Source organism: Urocitellus parryii, chromosome 12 (genome assembly GCF_045843805.1).
Source record: "Urocitellus parryii isolate mUroPar1 chromosome 12, mUroPar1.hap1, whole genome shotgun sequence".
NCBI classification, from domain to species: Eukaryota; Metazoa; Chordata; class Mammalia; order Rodentia; family Sciuridae; genus Urocitellus; species Urocitellus parryii.
Genome location: NC_135542.1, coordinates 96,790,050 through 96,806,386, shown reverse-complemented (window position 1 = coordinate 96,806,386; position 16,337 = coordinate 96,790,050). Strand labels below are relative to the sequence as shown.

Here is a 16,337-nt window from a genome sequence, read left to right as displayed (position 1 = left end):
GTCTATAAAAACTGATACTGGTATCTGAACAAAAACCTTCAGGAGATTCAGCAGTTCTTTAACTTGTGTGTCATTATCTACACTGCATTTCCTTTAGTTATGTACACAGTTTTTTTTCCATATTCTTAGGGTTTTCTTCAACTTTATCATCATTTAGTAGAGAATTCAAATTCAAGACAGGACAAAGAAAACTTTTAAGTTCTCACAGTCTTTCTTCCCTGTTTCAATGCTTTATCTATACCTCCTTAGAAAGGAATAATCAGAAACTCTGATTTAATGACTTGACATCTAAAAATTGCCAGACTATTATTTAAGGTTAAAAAAATAACTTTGAGTGTTAGAGCATATTAAATGTCAAAACAGATTATGAACTCAGCTTACTCAAATTATAGTTACAACCTAATGTTGTACCAACTGTCCAAAACCAAAGGTGTGTAGTTTAATATAGTTGAACTGTATGTAACCAGATGTGGGGGAGAGTATGGTCATGCAGTCTTTGGTCTTCTGGTTGCTTAATATTAAAAAACACATTTAAAAAGCCAATACAATGTAAAGTATTCAATCGTTTCTAAGTAACAGAAAGGGACCAATCATTGACACATACAAATGCAAGACTGTGCAAGGGTGCTTACATTTCCAAACGTGCATGCAGCAGTCCACCTCTACTGAGAGAAAAACAGGAGAACTCTTCAAATGGAAAAGTTTATATACAGAATTGTTCTGCTCACTTCATTCTTCTAAATATAAATATGTGGACATACTAAGAAAGCAGTGTTTAACTAGGAAATAGAAGCTAGTCCTGTATTTTCAGAAAATTTGAAACAAAATAAGCTTGTGGGAACAATGAGTTTTTTTTAAAACACAAATAAATTAGATAGACTGCAAGAAACTTCAAAAATTGCAACCATAAAAAGAGTAAGATTATTTTTTATATTATCTTCCAATAAAATAATTTGGATTGTGTTTGCTCTTTTAAATCTGTTCCACTTTTCCTATTTTCACAGCAATCTATTCTTACAAAGAAGTTATTTAAACTATCATAATAACCTCAAAAATTTGAGTCGCTGAACTCTTTTTTCTCAGTGAACCAAGATTTTAACTCTAATGTTACTCAAAGACAATACAAAGTTAATATTCAAAATACCAAAAAAGAACAGTATAATCTCTATAGACTATAAACATGTAGCCTGTGTGTATTTTCATAAATGTATATGCATTTTATATACCTTTTATCAATATTTTGTATAAGTATGCCCGTAAGAGTCAGTTACACTGCACAAGGTTATCACCCAGATTCCTGAAATATTACATATTTTTATGTGCAAGGATGAATATGGCATAATGAATCCTACAGCTATGTACTATTACAATGCACCAATAAAAAGAAAACAAAAAGAGTCAGTTGAAATGAAGAAAAAATTCTCCAAAATAAAAATATAGAAGCTGTTTCAGTCAGCTTTTTTGCTGCTTTGATTAAAAGGACCCAACCAGAACAAGAAGGAAAGGTTTTTGGGGGGGTTTACGTTTTCAGAGGTCTCAATCCATAGACAGCAGGCTCCCTTCCTCAGGGCTCAAGGTAAGGTGGAACATCATGGTGGAAGAGTGTGGTGGAGCGAAGCAGCTCACACAACAATCAGAAAACAGAGAGAGGGGCTACTGTTTGCCAAATTCAAATATACACCCCCATAGTCCTTATCCCAATGAACCACTTACTCCAGCCACATCCCACCTGCTTCCAGCTCCCATCAAGTTAATTCCATCAGAGATTAATTCACTGATTTGGTTCAGGCTATAACCTAATTATTTCTCCTCCACGCCTTCTTTCATTATCTCACACATGAGATTTTCGGGGCTACCTTACATCCAAACCATAACAGAAGCACATAAGGGAACATAATATTTAAGAAAACACCACCACAAATATGTTAATGTTAATGTTAGTGTTTATAGCACTGAGGATTGAACCCAGGGACTCTTAACCATGAACCACATCCTCAGTCACCTTTTTTTTTTTTTTTTGAAAAGGGTCTTGTCTCAGCCTCCTGAGTTGCTGGGATTCCAGGCAAGCACCACTGCTCCAGGCTAAGATAGAAGACATTTCTTGCTTATAAGTAATTAATTTTAAAAAATCAGAGATGTTTTAATTTGCATTAATATATAATCTAGTATAGTGCTGCTTTTAAGCAAAAATAAGAGGCAAATGAGAATTGAAAAAATATATTTATTAGAAATATGAAATATAAACTTTTGTGGACTATTTTATATAAAACATATAAAGGTGTCTCATCTAACCCAACTTATGTATTCCATTTATAGACAATCCTACTGATGAATATCTGCAATAAATTGTTACCCAGATAAATAAATATGAGTATCAATAAGTATAGCAAACTCATTAGTTTCAAATTAGTCATTTGAAATGTTCACTAGTTCATTTATTTCCATGGAGTTTACATTTTTTCCTTCAACCATGGGTAATATCATCATATATTCATGTATATCTACATATCCATTAAAAATATTTACCTATTAACATACATATAAACATAAGTGCTATAAAGAAGACAAACTCAGAGAAATATTCCCTCTATTCTGTTCCATCTTCATCCTTACAATCCAGTTGCCATACAACCATGTGGGAAAATACATCATTAATTTTTATTTATCCTTACTATACTCCTTTTGTACCAATAGGCAGATGTAAGTACATTATTTTTTTCTGATAATGTGATGAGCTGAATTTTTAATTCATGTTGAATTTCTAATCTTCAGCGCCTCAGAATATGACTATATTTGAAGATGGACCATTTTGTTTTTATTAGTGCATTATAATTACAAATAATAGAGGGGTTCATTGTGGCATATTCATATATACATATAACATAATTTGTTCCATTTCATTTCCTCCTTCCTTCCTCTCCCTGTTGCTCTTTCTCTACTCTTCTGGTCTTCCACTGGGACTCTTAAAAGAGATAATTAAGGTTAAGTGAGGTCATATGGGGGATATTAAATCAATACAACTGGTATTCTCATTAATAAAAGGAAATTTGGACAAGGAGACAGCAGGGTTTCATGTACACAGAGAATAGACTGTGAGGACCCAGCAAGAAGGCAGCAATCAATAAGGCAATAATGGAGGACTCCTGAGAAACCAAACCTGCTGACACCTCTATATTGGGCTTCTCCCTTCTCTAGAACTGTGAGGAAATACACTCTTGTTGTTTAAGCAAACTAATGTATATAAGCCATTTGTTATGTGTCTGCATTCAGAGATTAACATTTAAATTCATGGATAAGATTAATTACTAGGGATCATTTCATTGTGAGCCTGCTGAGAGCCATAGCTAAGTAAGAAGGACACATGGCAATTTCCTTGTCAGCCTACCCCGTGTTGCTTAGAGGGAGGACTCTCTATTGTGGAAATGGGCTTGCCTTGGACCCAGGCCATTTGCAGTGACATTGCATGAAAGGTGACCTTGCTCATGGACCAGGGCGGATCAGGGTTTACAGCAGATCTGGGTTTAGGATCAGGGTTTAGGGCACTCCTTGGGTTTAGGGTGGTTCCGGGTTTAAGGTGATTCCTGCTGGGAATAGGGCGTATCCTTCTGCCTCCAGGCGCCCGCTCCTTAAGTTCCCCTTGAGTTCTTGCGGGATTCAGAGAGTATTTTGGATGCAGAGCCCAGTGGAAGCCTGGATTCTCCCAGAACGTGCCTGTAGAGTGCCAGTGAGAGGTCGGGAATAAAGACTTGCTGTTTGAATCTACAAGGTTGTGAGTGGCTCGTGATTTTGTGCCCAGCCAGACTGAGGCATGAGCCTCTGGAAGTTATTTAAAATGTATAAAAATGGGATAATTGTTATATTCAATTATAGCCAGTAAATGTAATTTTATATCATTATTATGACAGTTGTTTCAGATTAATAATCTTAAAATGCTATGGCCCTCTATGCTAATTGGTTCTAAGAACTCTATTTTAAAAAATAAGTATAGAGGTCACATCGAATAATGGGAAAGAAGTTATTTGCTATAGTTTTGCTGTTTTAGTTATCAACTCTAGCTTATGCTCTATTGGAAGTTCACAAAATGATATTTTTCTCCGTAGTTTTTACATCAAAATCTTGTGCAAATTATATCAACAACTATTTAGCCACTAAGGTTTTGTCATATGACAATCTTCAAAAAAAGACAAAAACTCACCAATTCCTTTACACAATATATTTGGTATTTAGAAGAGGCAAGTTGTAGATGTTGAAAAACAGTGGAGAAAAAGTACCATATTTCTCCACCACGGTTGCAGAAATGGTATCAACTACTGACCTAAAAAATGCCTATCTTTTGCTTCCAACAGAGTAAGATGCAATTGAAGCAGTTTGACAGTAAAGACTATTTTTTTTATTTTTATCCTATTATTCAGCTTTATTTCTGCTCATGTTGTACTTGCAAATATCTAACATCATGGTGGTAATAGCCATTTGAGTATTGGGAAATGATATATCTCTGCAAACAAAGGGGGTTCAAAAGTAAAATTGGAAATTATATTTAGCAGTTGGATTCTCTAAGGGTGAAATCGAAATTCTTGCACAGCAGCAGAAATATTTTCAGCTTTCCTTTAAAAATTGGGGTTTACACAGGAATAATCTGGTAATTTCCAAACCCACAGTTTGTTTTTGTCTATTCAGGAAAAGAGAGGGAGGTCACATGAGATAAGTCTAGGATAATTTAGTGAAGGGATTATTCCAAACATAGTAGGAGCATTTAGAAAAAAAAACATTAAAGGCAGGGCAGTTTAAGGAGCTAATACCAGGTGTGGGAAGGAGGAAGAGTCCATTACTCTCCTCTGTAGGAATGAGTGAGAGGAAAGAAAGGAAACTGGTGAAACTAAAGCCAGATATGGTCAGGTGTGAAGATCTTTTCAGTAGAAGCTTTGAAGTATGTTCTCTGAGTTTTTGCTTCTCCCTTTCTCAGATCTGTGGGAAGTCACCACTGAATAAAGTCAACTATATGTCAAAGGGCATGAAGATTGCTTTATGTCAACTAGGATGTGCTATATTACAATTTTTGGTCAAAAACTCGTCTAGGTGTTTCTGAGATTCTTTCTTTCTTTTTATTTCTTTTTTTTTTAAAAGATGTGACTAACATTTCAATGTTGACCTTGAGAAGAGTAGATTACCCTCAATAGGCTCCATCCAATCTGATGGAGGTTTTATAAGAAAAAGCCGAGTCTCCTATAGAAGGAGGAATTCTGCATCCTTATTGCTGTTGACTAGACACTGCAACTTCAAATTTTGCCAGAAATCTGTTGCTCAGCCCTCCAGAGTTGAAAGTCGATAGTTCCCACAAAAACATGAATCAATTCCTAAAAATCTTTCTAAATTGATAGACACACAGACAGATCATGCACAACCATCTTATATACTCTGTTGCTCTGGAGAACATGACAAATGCAGGAGGTGAAACCCTCTGAAATAGTACATATATGTCCACCTCTTGAAAACCAAGTAATGTAGAGAGGGCAGAGAATCAGTTAGAATGAATGAAAAATATCGAACTTATTTAATCAAATTCTTTCATGCAGAACTTGTGTACCAGTTTTGGCAAACAGATACATAAAGTTGTCTATGTTGAATACATTTTGAAATCTTTCAGGAAATACTAAAAGGATAATCAATATTTTTGAAAGTTATTTGTCAGACAATAAGTAAACTCTGGCCTTAGATGAAGCTGTCTTTCTGTTGTGTTACTGTAATTGTCCAAATTCAAACCTAATTATTTTATAGTAATGAAAAAGCTGTAGCAACATTATCTGGAAAATTGTTAGAAATGCAAATTCTTTGGCCATATTCCAGAAGTACAGAACAGAAACTCTAGTATGAAGGCTTCAAAACAAGTGTTTCATGCAAGTCTTTGTGTAAATATGAAGCATAGCAAACTTTGAAGATCATGAATAATTCGTAAAATTGGGGATCAAACATTTTTATTAAAGTACTAGACTTATGTTAACCACTCTATTACTTAGTTTGTTACTATAAGAAATCAATACCATCATGCCACTTAGTATAATCTGTTGATGATATGCATTTTAACAAATGACAAGAAACAAAATACAATCGGGATTCTTAACAGACTTTAGTTCCAAGCCCATCACTAGAGATCCAGAAGCCAAGAAAAGTATGTGAGTGTGATACATTAACAGTTTTTTTATAGGGAGAGTCATCTATGGGTTGTTAAAAAAATAAAAATAAAAATAAAAATAAACAGCTCTGTTTTATTGTCAGAGAGAAATGGAAATGCAATGTGAAGGACACTCAGATGGCCAAATTTGGAAATAGACATATTAATAGAACATTACCAGATCAAATATTCTTATTCACTACCAGCTATAGATGACATAAAAGATACAAATACAATTAAAAAAAAATAATTAGTGAATCAGTGCTCATGTTTAGGAATCTGCAAGGCAGGATGTGGTATGCAGCAAATGGAAGTGGCCAGTCCTGGGCTGTGGCACTGAGTCTGTGTGCTTTAGGGCAAAACATCATCTTAAATTCACCAGAAGGCCATAAGGAAGTACCCGGATGTTCCTCGCTTTTTTTTCAGGTACAAATTAACTGCCAAAGTGACTGATATCATCAAGCGAAATGCCTTAATGGAAAAATAACTAAATAATTGAGGAGTACAACCACCGTTAAAATGAAGATGACAAGCCAAAAAGATTTAAAATGAAGGAAGATATTGTGGGCATGGGGATTATAAAGAACTATATGGAAATACAAAGCATAAAGATATATTTTATATAAAGAACCAAAAAATGGGAAAAAAATAAAAAATAAATTATTGATCTGGGTGATTTATTTGAAGAGTTCTTTTATTAATGGAAAATGATGAAGGTGTAGGGACTATAAAGGCAGATTTTAAAATACACGTAAGACAGAAATGGAGGTGCCAATATTTATAAACTGATGTCTAGTATTCAAATATTTGAGATTGAAATTTCTATTTTTAATATGCCAAAAGATATTGGACTAAGAGGCTAGCTCATTATAATTATAAAAGCTGAATCTTGTATATGATATTTAAAGTTTTTGGAGAAAACCATGTGAAGGAGAAATAATATAGTCCATTTTAAGTCTGCTAGATTAGCCAGCATGCCAAACATTCAACACGTGAATGAAGTCATCCAAAGTCATCTAGAAAGTGGCAGCCTAAAGTAGTACTGCCTGTCTCAGAACTGTAAGGGTGTGTAGGGGTGGGAAGTTGTTATAAATCAATATATTTTGTAATATACTAAACAGTAGACACTAATACATATATGAAATCATACATTGCTTCCCAAATTGGATATACTCTTTTATGTTTTCTTCAATATTGTATGAGAGTCCCAGTTCCTATACATTCTTGCCAAAAATAGTTAATCCTTTTTAATTTCAGTCATTCTAATGGTGTGCACTGGTTATTTCACTGGGCCTGAAACTTTACATTTTCCTAATAATTTGTAACATTGCAATCTTTTTTTTTTGCCCAAATTAAATCATTTTCAGTATGACAATTTAGATAATAAGTGGATATTTATAAAGTAATTCACTTAGCAATTACGGAAAATACATTTTCAATCACACAGGGAATATTACAATATTAAATAAAAATAAAGATATGAAAACCCGCTTACCTTATCATAAATAGATGCAAATTACAAGTAAAATAGAAAAGTACTATGTTTTTGGAAATTAAGAAAAAAATAATACATGTTATATTTGGATTAAAAACAATGATTTGGAACAAAATATAATTAAATGTTCAAAATAGTAATTAACAGAAAATTTCTAGACTTCTTTAAAAAAGATTATTTTAATATTAACCAGCTAAGTATTAATCTGAAATATTAGCAAAAGAAAAAAATAAAAAAGAAAAGTATTATAAAATTAAAAGGAAGAAAATAATAAATATTATTAATAATGTATTTAAACTGAATTAAGCTACATAGTATAATTAAAAAAAAAAACATACAGCCTACATCCTACCATTTCAGGCAATTAACTACATTTTTGCCATTCAATTTTTAACCAAAAATCTTAAGGCAATATAGGATTGACATTAACTATAAAAGTAATATTTCAATTTACAACTTCAGCAAATTTTAACTTTAACTTTTCTTGTATTTTACAATGATTTTTCTATGACTGTGAATCATCTATACCAGAAGTTCTCAACCACAGGGTACTTGGCTCCCCAGGAGATACCTAGTCATGTGTAGAAATATTTTCAGCTGTCAAAACTAGCAGACTACTATTGGCAGTGAATAAAGGTCAGAATACAGTTAAACATCCAAAAAAGTACAAGATAGTTCATTATTGAAAAAAACATTCTGTGACCCAAATGTTAATAGTGCCAAGAATGAAAAATCCTAACCTGTACCGTAAATTCAGTTTATTTAGTATCATATTTTCAAAACCAAACATACTTTTTCACTCTTTCAGTTGAAACATTTTTATAGAGAATAGATAATTATAATTTTTTCAATAACTATTCATATGAAACTAATATATAATTATCATCATGTTCCAAACATGAAGGATTACAAAATGGCAAATTTCGCAATAACTTTAATAACATGTCAGGGAATATCACTATCACTTCTTTCTCTTCTTGGTACTGGGAATTGAACCTACGAGTGATTAACCACTGAATCATATCCCCATCCCCCAGACCCCCTTTTTTCTGAGTCAGGGTCTCCCTAAATTGCTGAGGGACTTGTTAAATTGCTGAGGCTGACCTCAAACTTGTGATTCTCCTGTCTCCGCCTCCTGAGCTGCTGAGATTACAGGCATGCATCACTGTCATTAAAGAGGAATAAAGGAAGTTCCAAAGGTATTCTGTTAATTTCCCACATAATATAGTTATTAAGTGAAAATATTTAATCCTTTCCCCTAAATTCTAACGCAATCAGTATGAATTTGTTTGTAGTTGTGGAAAGAATACGTTCAAAAGTGTGCATTATATACTTTCCAAATGCTACATGTAGGACAGAAATCATCAAGGAATTTAATACAGATTTTATAGGATGCTATTTCCTCATTGACCTAAACTAGGAATATAAATTTTGTTTCATATGTGAATTTATATGTCTGCTTTGCATCACTGTGGCCAGAATACCTGACTAGACCAACTTAGAGTAGGAAAAGTTTCTCTTGCCTCATGTTTTCTGAGATTTAGTCATTGGTTGGCCAGTCACATTGCTATGGGCTCAAGACAAGACAGAACATCATGGCCAAAGGGCATGGTGTAGTGAAGCTTCTCGGGACTTGGTGGCCAGGAAGCACAGAGGGAGAAGAAGGAAAGTGGCCACAGAGAAGGTGAACCCTTCCATAGCATGACCCCAGAGATCCACTTCTCCAGTCATGATCACCAAGCCAATCATTTTACCTTGGAACATTTGTGCATTAATGCAGGAGCTTTGGGGGAGGGGGAGATTACCTCATATCCAGACCAAAGTAGTGAGCATATGGAAATTCTCCAGATAGCTACCCATAAAGACAGTAGGATTATCCAATTATAGGTTTAGAAACTAACAATGTCATTTGGGAAGTAAATGGTACGTTTTTTGTATATATATATATTTTATATATATATATATATATATATATATATATATATATATATATCATATATATATGATTTTATCTTTTGGTTACTTGTGAATCCTCTGTGAATGTTCATTGTTTTTCCCCTGGTTATGCCTATGGCCATAACTGTCTTTAAATTCAAGGAAAGCTTGCTTTAAATTAATTTTTATTTATTAGGTACTTGTATCTTCTTGCACCTTGAATTTTCTAACTTAATAAATCAGAGTACTTTCTCCTGAAATCTCTTAACAGATCTAAATCATACATTTTATTTAATTTCCAATTTTTTCATGTATAGGTATATTTTTCTATTGGTCTGAACCCAGTTTGTTGTCAAAATGTACCATGGAAAAGGCTTCCGTAAGCACTGTTGTACAATATCCATGCAACATGAAAACGCACTTGATAATTTAAAAAGTACATTTCAAGATTAAGTTTGAAAAGAATAAAATAACAAAATATTATTGTTTATTTTTTCTAAATACTCCCTCCAAAAGTGGGTACCATCTGCCCTTGAATTTCTTTCATTCTTAGATTAATATTTTATAATGGAATTATAGTTTTTTTCTTTTATTCAAAATACATTCTGGTCATAACTTTTCTGATAAATGCAATGGATTTTGAATGTGTCTTTTCCTGTATATTTCTCTTTTATCATACTAGTTACCATAGGAAGCCAATAATATTTCTTGCTGTTGAATTTTATTGAATATTTGAAGCCAAGATAAAATAGATTTTGTTAGAAGTTTGGATGCTATGAAAAAAAGATGACATGATCAAATATAAATTTAAACATATGACATACAGAAAGTGCTCAGATATTAAATGTACAGCTCATTGAATTTTCCAAAGTAAACACCAATGAAATGCCTCTTGGATCCAGAAATAAGAAGAATAAAAAGTTTTCCTGTTATTTACACTGGATCACTATGTCCTTCCTCTTCATGGAGAGTAAAGTTTGCCCTGACCTCGAACACCACAGTTTGATGCAGCCTTTCAAACTCTACCTTGATAGATTCACACAGGGTTGTCTCTGACATTTTTCCCTGTGTTATGTGCAGTCATTGTAAAATTTTTCCCTGTGTTATGTGCAGTCATAGTTCATTCATTTTTGAAGTGGTATATTATCCCATCGTGTGACTATATCACAATGTTTTTATCAATTCTTCTGTATCTGAATTGTGTGTGTGTGTGTTTTTTGTTTGGTTGTTCTGCTTTTACTTTTTGATGTTTATTTATTTTTATTTTTTTTCTGCTAGAGCTATTATAAATTATGTTGCCATGAACATCTAGTTCCTGTCTCTTGGCACACAGAGAAATGCAGTTCTTTTGGGCTAATTATTGGAAGTAGAATTACCATTATCATGAGGTATGTGTCTTTTCAACATTAATAGATAATGTAGAATAATTTGAAAAATAGTGTTTCAGTGTGTCTTTCCACTAGTTTATGTTAGCACTCATTCCTCTACTCCTTGTTAACAATAAATATTGCCATTTTAGCATTTAAATCACTTCAGAGATAAACATTGGAGTCATGACACCATACATTGCATTTTCCTGATTACTATGAAGATTGAAGAATTTCTCACATGATTACTGACTGTTGGAAATTATCTTTCTTTAATAGTTACTTGGGGGTCTTGCTCAGATTTTCATTGTGTTGTCTTTTTTAATTGAGTATGACACCCCCAATATAAACACACACACACACACACACACACACACAAGCCTGTGAACAAAGATTACGCCCCTTATTTCTTGTATGTGTTCTAACTAATGTGTTATCTCCAGGTGTATGTCTTGACTTTATCTTTTAATAGTTCAGTCTGATAAACAAATTTTTCAATTTTAGTTTAAACCGATTTTGTGATTATTTCTCTTTTATTGCCAGTACTTTTTGTATTCTATTTAACACATCATTGCCAACTCTGAAGTAATAAAGATATTATCTTCCATTTTCTTCTAGGTGCATTAATATTTTGTTTTTCAAATTTAAGTATGCAATCTACCTGGAATGATATTTTTATTTAATTCTTATCAATTTTAAATATTAGAATCCTTTAGTTATTCTTCAAGATTTACATGAAATTATTCATTAGAGATCATGTAGATTCCTCATGAATCAAGAATCTTCTTAATCATATATTCCTAAAGTATTATTTTATATTTCCCTAGCTTCTAAGAATTTTCTATAATCCTTTAACTTTTTCTTTTATACAATTAAAACATGAAAACTTGGTGGTTGTACAAAAAGGAAAGTGTGTATATATATATATATATATATATATATATATATATACACACACACATACACATACACACACATATATACATACATATATTCTTATATATACATATATACACACATATGTATGCATTTATGTATATATATACACATAATATATATAATACACATAATATATATACATATATATACACACATACATGTATGCATTTTCTTTTTTAAATATAAATAGTCAAAATTACTCCTTTTTTAATGCATTTGCTTTTGGAACTCACTGAATTCAATGATTTGAAGTGATCTTCAACTATTTGTATCCTCTATACTCTATAATCTAGGTCACAATATATATGAGTGAACACTAAACTGCTAGTGAAAGAAAAAGAAACAAAAAAGGACAGTGCTGTCATATAATTGGGGAAACCTTATGCTTTCTTTATTTAATGGGTGGATGTGAAAGTTTTGCTGGTAATAAACATATTATTTGTAGAATTATCGAGTCATTTGGAATGCTATAAAGGAGCTGTTGTCAATAAAAATTGTGATTATTACTATGATTTTGTTTCATTTCTGTGGTAATTAGTTATTATCATTATTTATTACTTTATTTTATGGTTATTGCTTGCAATTTCAGCCTTTAAATACCAAAAGCATAAACAGTGTTAATTTAATTACAGTATTGAAATTTTGAAAACTGCATGCAGTGTTAAGATTATTAATAAATATATTTCAAATGGATATTTTAATTATAATTTGCATTTTTTCCAGATTTGTTGTTCATAATAGTTTTGAACAAATTGATATGTTTGTAGTCTTGAAGACTGTCACAAAGAAATAAGTGTCATTCTCATAGGATTTATTTTGGAATACAAACTTTACGATTTTTGTTGTTAACAACAGACACAGGCATAAAGGAAAGAATTCTTAATAAATTCTATATGCGTTATTTAAAGAATCTTCTAACCTTAAAAACTATTAAACATCAAATAGACTGAAACAGTATGTAAAAGAGATGGCATTTATCCACTTCTCTACTTGTTTAATTTTTGATAAAACAGGGCTTTTATCAAATTTAAGATAAGATGGTATATGATTTATCATTTGCCATCATACTTTGTTAATTATCTTTGACTTTGTACTTCCAAAGACTATGTACTACTATCAAAGCATTGGTGATTTGCATCATTAAAGCATTACAGATTTTATTTGTGGGAAAAATAATCCCATTTGAGCAACTAGAAATTATCAAGGGAGAAATAAAAAGATAATGGAATTTAGGGTGTTTTAAAAAATTGTCTCACACAACTTAATGAGTGTCAAAACATTAAGAGTAAAGAAATAAATAATGGGGCGGCATCCTTTGCAACAATGTCCTTAGAGTGATCAGAGATCAAAGATATTCCTATGTGACACAGGAAGGTCAATACCAACCATGAATACACAAGTATGTGTACTTGCATAACCATTATCTAAATATTTACATACGCACACACATACACACACACCCCTACAGAAAATAAGCATTCAAGGAGTTTTCAAGTTCATAAGTAGCCCGGTGTAGATATTTTAGTATATTACCTGGGAAAGACTGAGAAAGAGATATGCATGTGTGAAGTTTACTGAGGAGTGTTATTGGAAACAAATCTGTGAGAGAGCAAGGGACTCAGGACTGAGAAAATGAAGAGCTGATTCCCTTCATCTGATTCCATGGGGATCTGTGAAACAGGGATAACCCTTCAGAATTCTTTCCGATGGAGGCATCAGGTCCATCTTAGAACTGCCGTCTGGAATTGTCACTGGAGGTAGGGGTTCCATTAGTAAAAGTGTGCAACTTGTGCAAGGTGGTGTCTTAAGACAAAGAAGATTCTCAAAAAGAGATTTTACCCTGAGGTATCAGTAACCACTACTGCCAGCAAATGGAGGAATGAGTGCCTTATGTCCTGAAAAGAGGACCCAGGTAGCACATAAGAGCATTAATACCAATATACTCAGTTATAAGGTTGTAATATATATATATAAAAGTTACTAAGGAGAATTCCAACAAGATGGAGGGCTGGGAAGCTCCAGAACCTTATTTTTCCAAAAAGATATCAAGTTGACAATATACACATGGGAATGCCTTTGTGAGAACCCTAGCGATGAACTGAAAGCTATAACACCAGGCCAATGTAAAACCAAGGAGATTCCAGCAAATGGGGTAGGAAAATTCACTGTTTTGTCAATCTGTACATTACCATCCATCCAAGTGACCTGGCACATGAAATCAGGAAGAAACTGCCCGTTCTGGGGCTCCTCCCTCACGATGAACACAAAAGAGTGGTTGATGCACATATAAATACTTGCAAACCATAGATAGGTTTTAAAGTTAATTATTGGTAATAAAATCTCGATGTTGACTATATAAATTTTCACTGTTTAATTCTTCCAATTCTAGGGAGGAGAGGTGGTTGCCCAAGCTGCACCCAGTAATGTGCCCCTTTCTACTCCCCCACATCTGCCCCAGCCTGCTCACCAGCTGTAGAAAATGATGAAAGAAATGACTTAGTCTAATGTTTTGGGGGTCAAAACCAATGCCACTCAGGAAGAATTGAAAAAGGCTTACAAGAAACTGGACTTGAAGTACCACCCTGCTAAGAATCCAAGTGAAGGAGAAAAGTCCAAACAGATTTCTCAAGATTATGAAGTTTTCTCTGATGCCAAGAAAAGGGAATTATATGACAAAGGAGGGGAACAGGCAATTAAGGATGGAGGGGCAGGTGGTGGTTTTGGCTCCCCCATGGCCATCTTTGATATGTTTTTTGGAGGAGAAGGAAGGATGCAGAGAGAAAGGAGAAATAAAAACATTGTTCATCAGCTCAGTGGTGTTAGATTTATATAATGGTGCAACAAGAAAACTGGCTCTGGAAAAAAATGTGATTTGTGACAAATGTGAAGGCCAAGGTGGTACCAATGGAACAGCAGAGGGTTATCCCAACTGCTGAGGTACTGGAATGCAAATAAGAATTCATCAGATTGGACCTGGAATGGTTCAGCAAATTCACTGTCTGTACATGGATTGCCAAGGCCATGGGGGACAGATCAGTCCTACAGATAGATGTAGAAGCTGCAATCAGGAAGAGAGTTCAAGAGAAAAAGATTCTAGAAGTTCATATTGACAAAGGCATGAAATATAGACATGGTAAAGGAGACCTAGAGCCAGAACTGGAACCAGGAGATATTTTCATTGTGTTAGATTAGAAGGACCATGCTGTTTTCACTCAACAAAGAAAAGACCTTTTCATGTATATGAACATACAGCTGGTGGAAGCATTATGTTGTTTCCAGAAGCCAATATTCAAACCATACTCATCACCTCTCATGCAGTTCGGATTGTCAAGCATGAGATATACAGCGTGTGCTAAATGAAGTTAAGCCAATTTATCATAGATCATATAAAAAGGGTCACCTAATCATTGAGTTTAAGATAAACTTTCCTGAAAATGGCTTTCTTTTTCCTGACAAACTCTCTTCACTGGAAAGACTCCTACCTGAGAGGAGGGAAATAGAAGAGACTGATGAAATGGGTAAAACTGGTGGACTTTGATCCAGAAAAGATGGTGCCATTATAATGGAGAAACATATGAGGATGATGAATATCATCCCAAAGATGGTGTTCAGTGTCAAACCCCTTAGTGGGTCCAGTAAATAACAGTCACTGCAGGCATTTTATATGCAGTAGTGAATGAGTGAAGGACTATAATCATAATATGTTCACTACTTGCTATTGTGTGTTTTGTTTTAATATTCAATTAATAGTAGTGCTTTAAAAATTGAATGTAGAATAAACACAAATATAAAAGTTCTGACTTTGCCCTGTGTGTATGGTGACTTTGGTGTGTAAGAAGTTGTTTAATAACTGTAAAAACTACTTTTAAAAAAGTTCCCCTGGCATCTGTTAGGCCATACCTTGTAATTGATTTCAGCTGTATATGTGAAAAAAACTTGGACTTAAACACTAGGTATGTGTTTGGCACATCTGGCTGGTATGCCAAAACAATTCATATGGCCAATCTTGATGTCCCTCCCCACCATAAAGAAATGCTATATTCTTACTAAATGCTATATTCTTACTATATTCTTACATGTTGATTTTAGTGTATGACTCCTCATGATTAAGCTATAAAATTAAAACTGTATTTAACTGGCAAAAAGTTCCTTCAATTCTATAATGCTAGAAAAAAATTTCAACTTAAAAACCAGGTCTTTTTTATTTAAAAAAATAAATTTCCAAAATGTTAGACATCATTTAATGGCATTCAATAAAATAAAAAAAATATTCTTAGTCCTTTGAAATGGCAAAATCATGATCAATTTACCCAATTATTAACTTATCTTTTATCTTTATTCTAATTTGTTATATATGACATCAGAATGCATTACAATTCATATTACACATATAGAGTACATTTTTTTTCATATCTCTGGTTGTATACAAAGT

At 33.1% G+C, this 16,337-nt stretch overlaps 1 pseudogene; it reads left to right on the top strand.

The window, feature by feature from the left end:
- Positions 1-14,384: 14,384 nt before the first annotated feature.
- LOC113187944 (dnaJ homolog subfamily A member 1 pseudogene) lies at positions 14,385-15,532 on the top strand (annotated as a pseudogene).
- Positions 15,533-16,337: the final 805 nt, after the last annotated feature.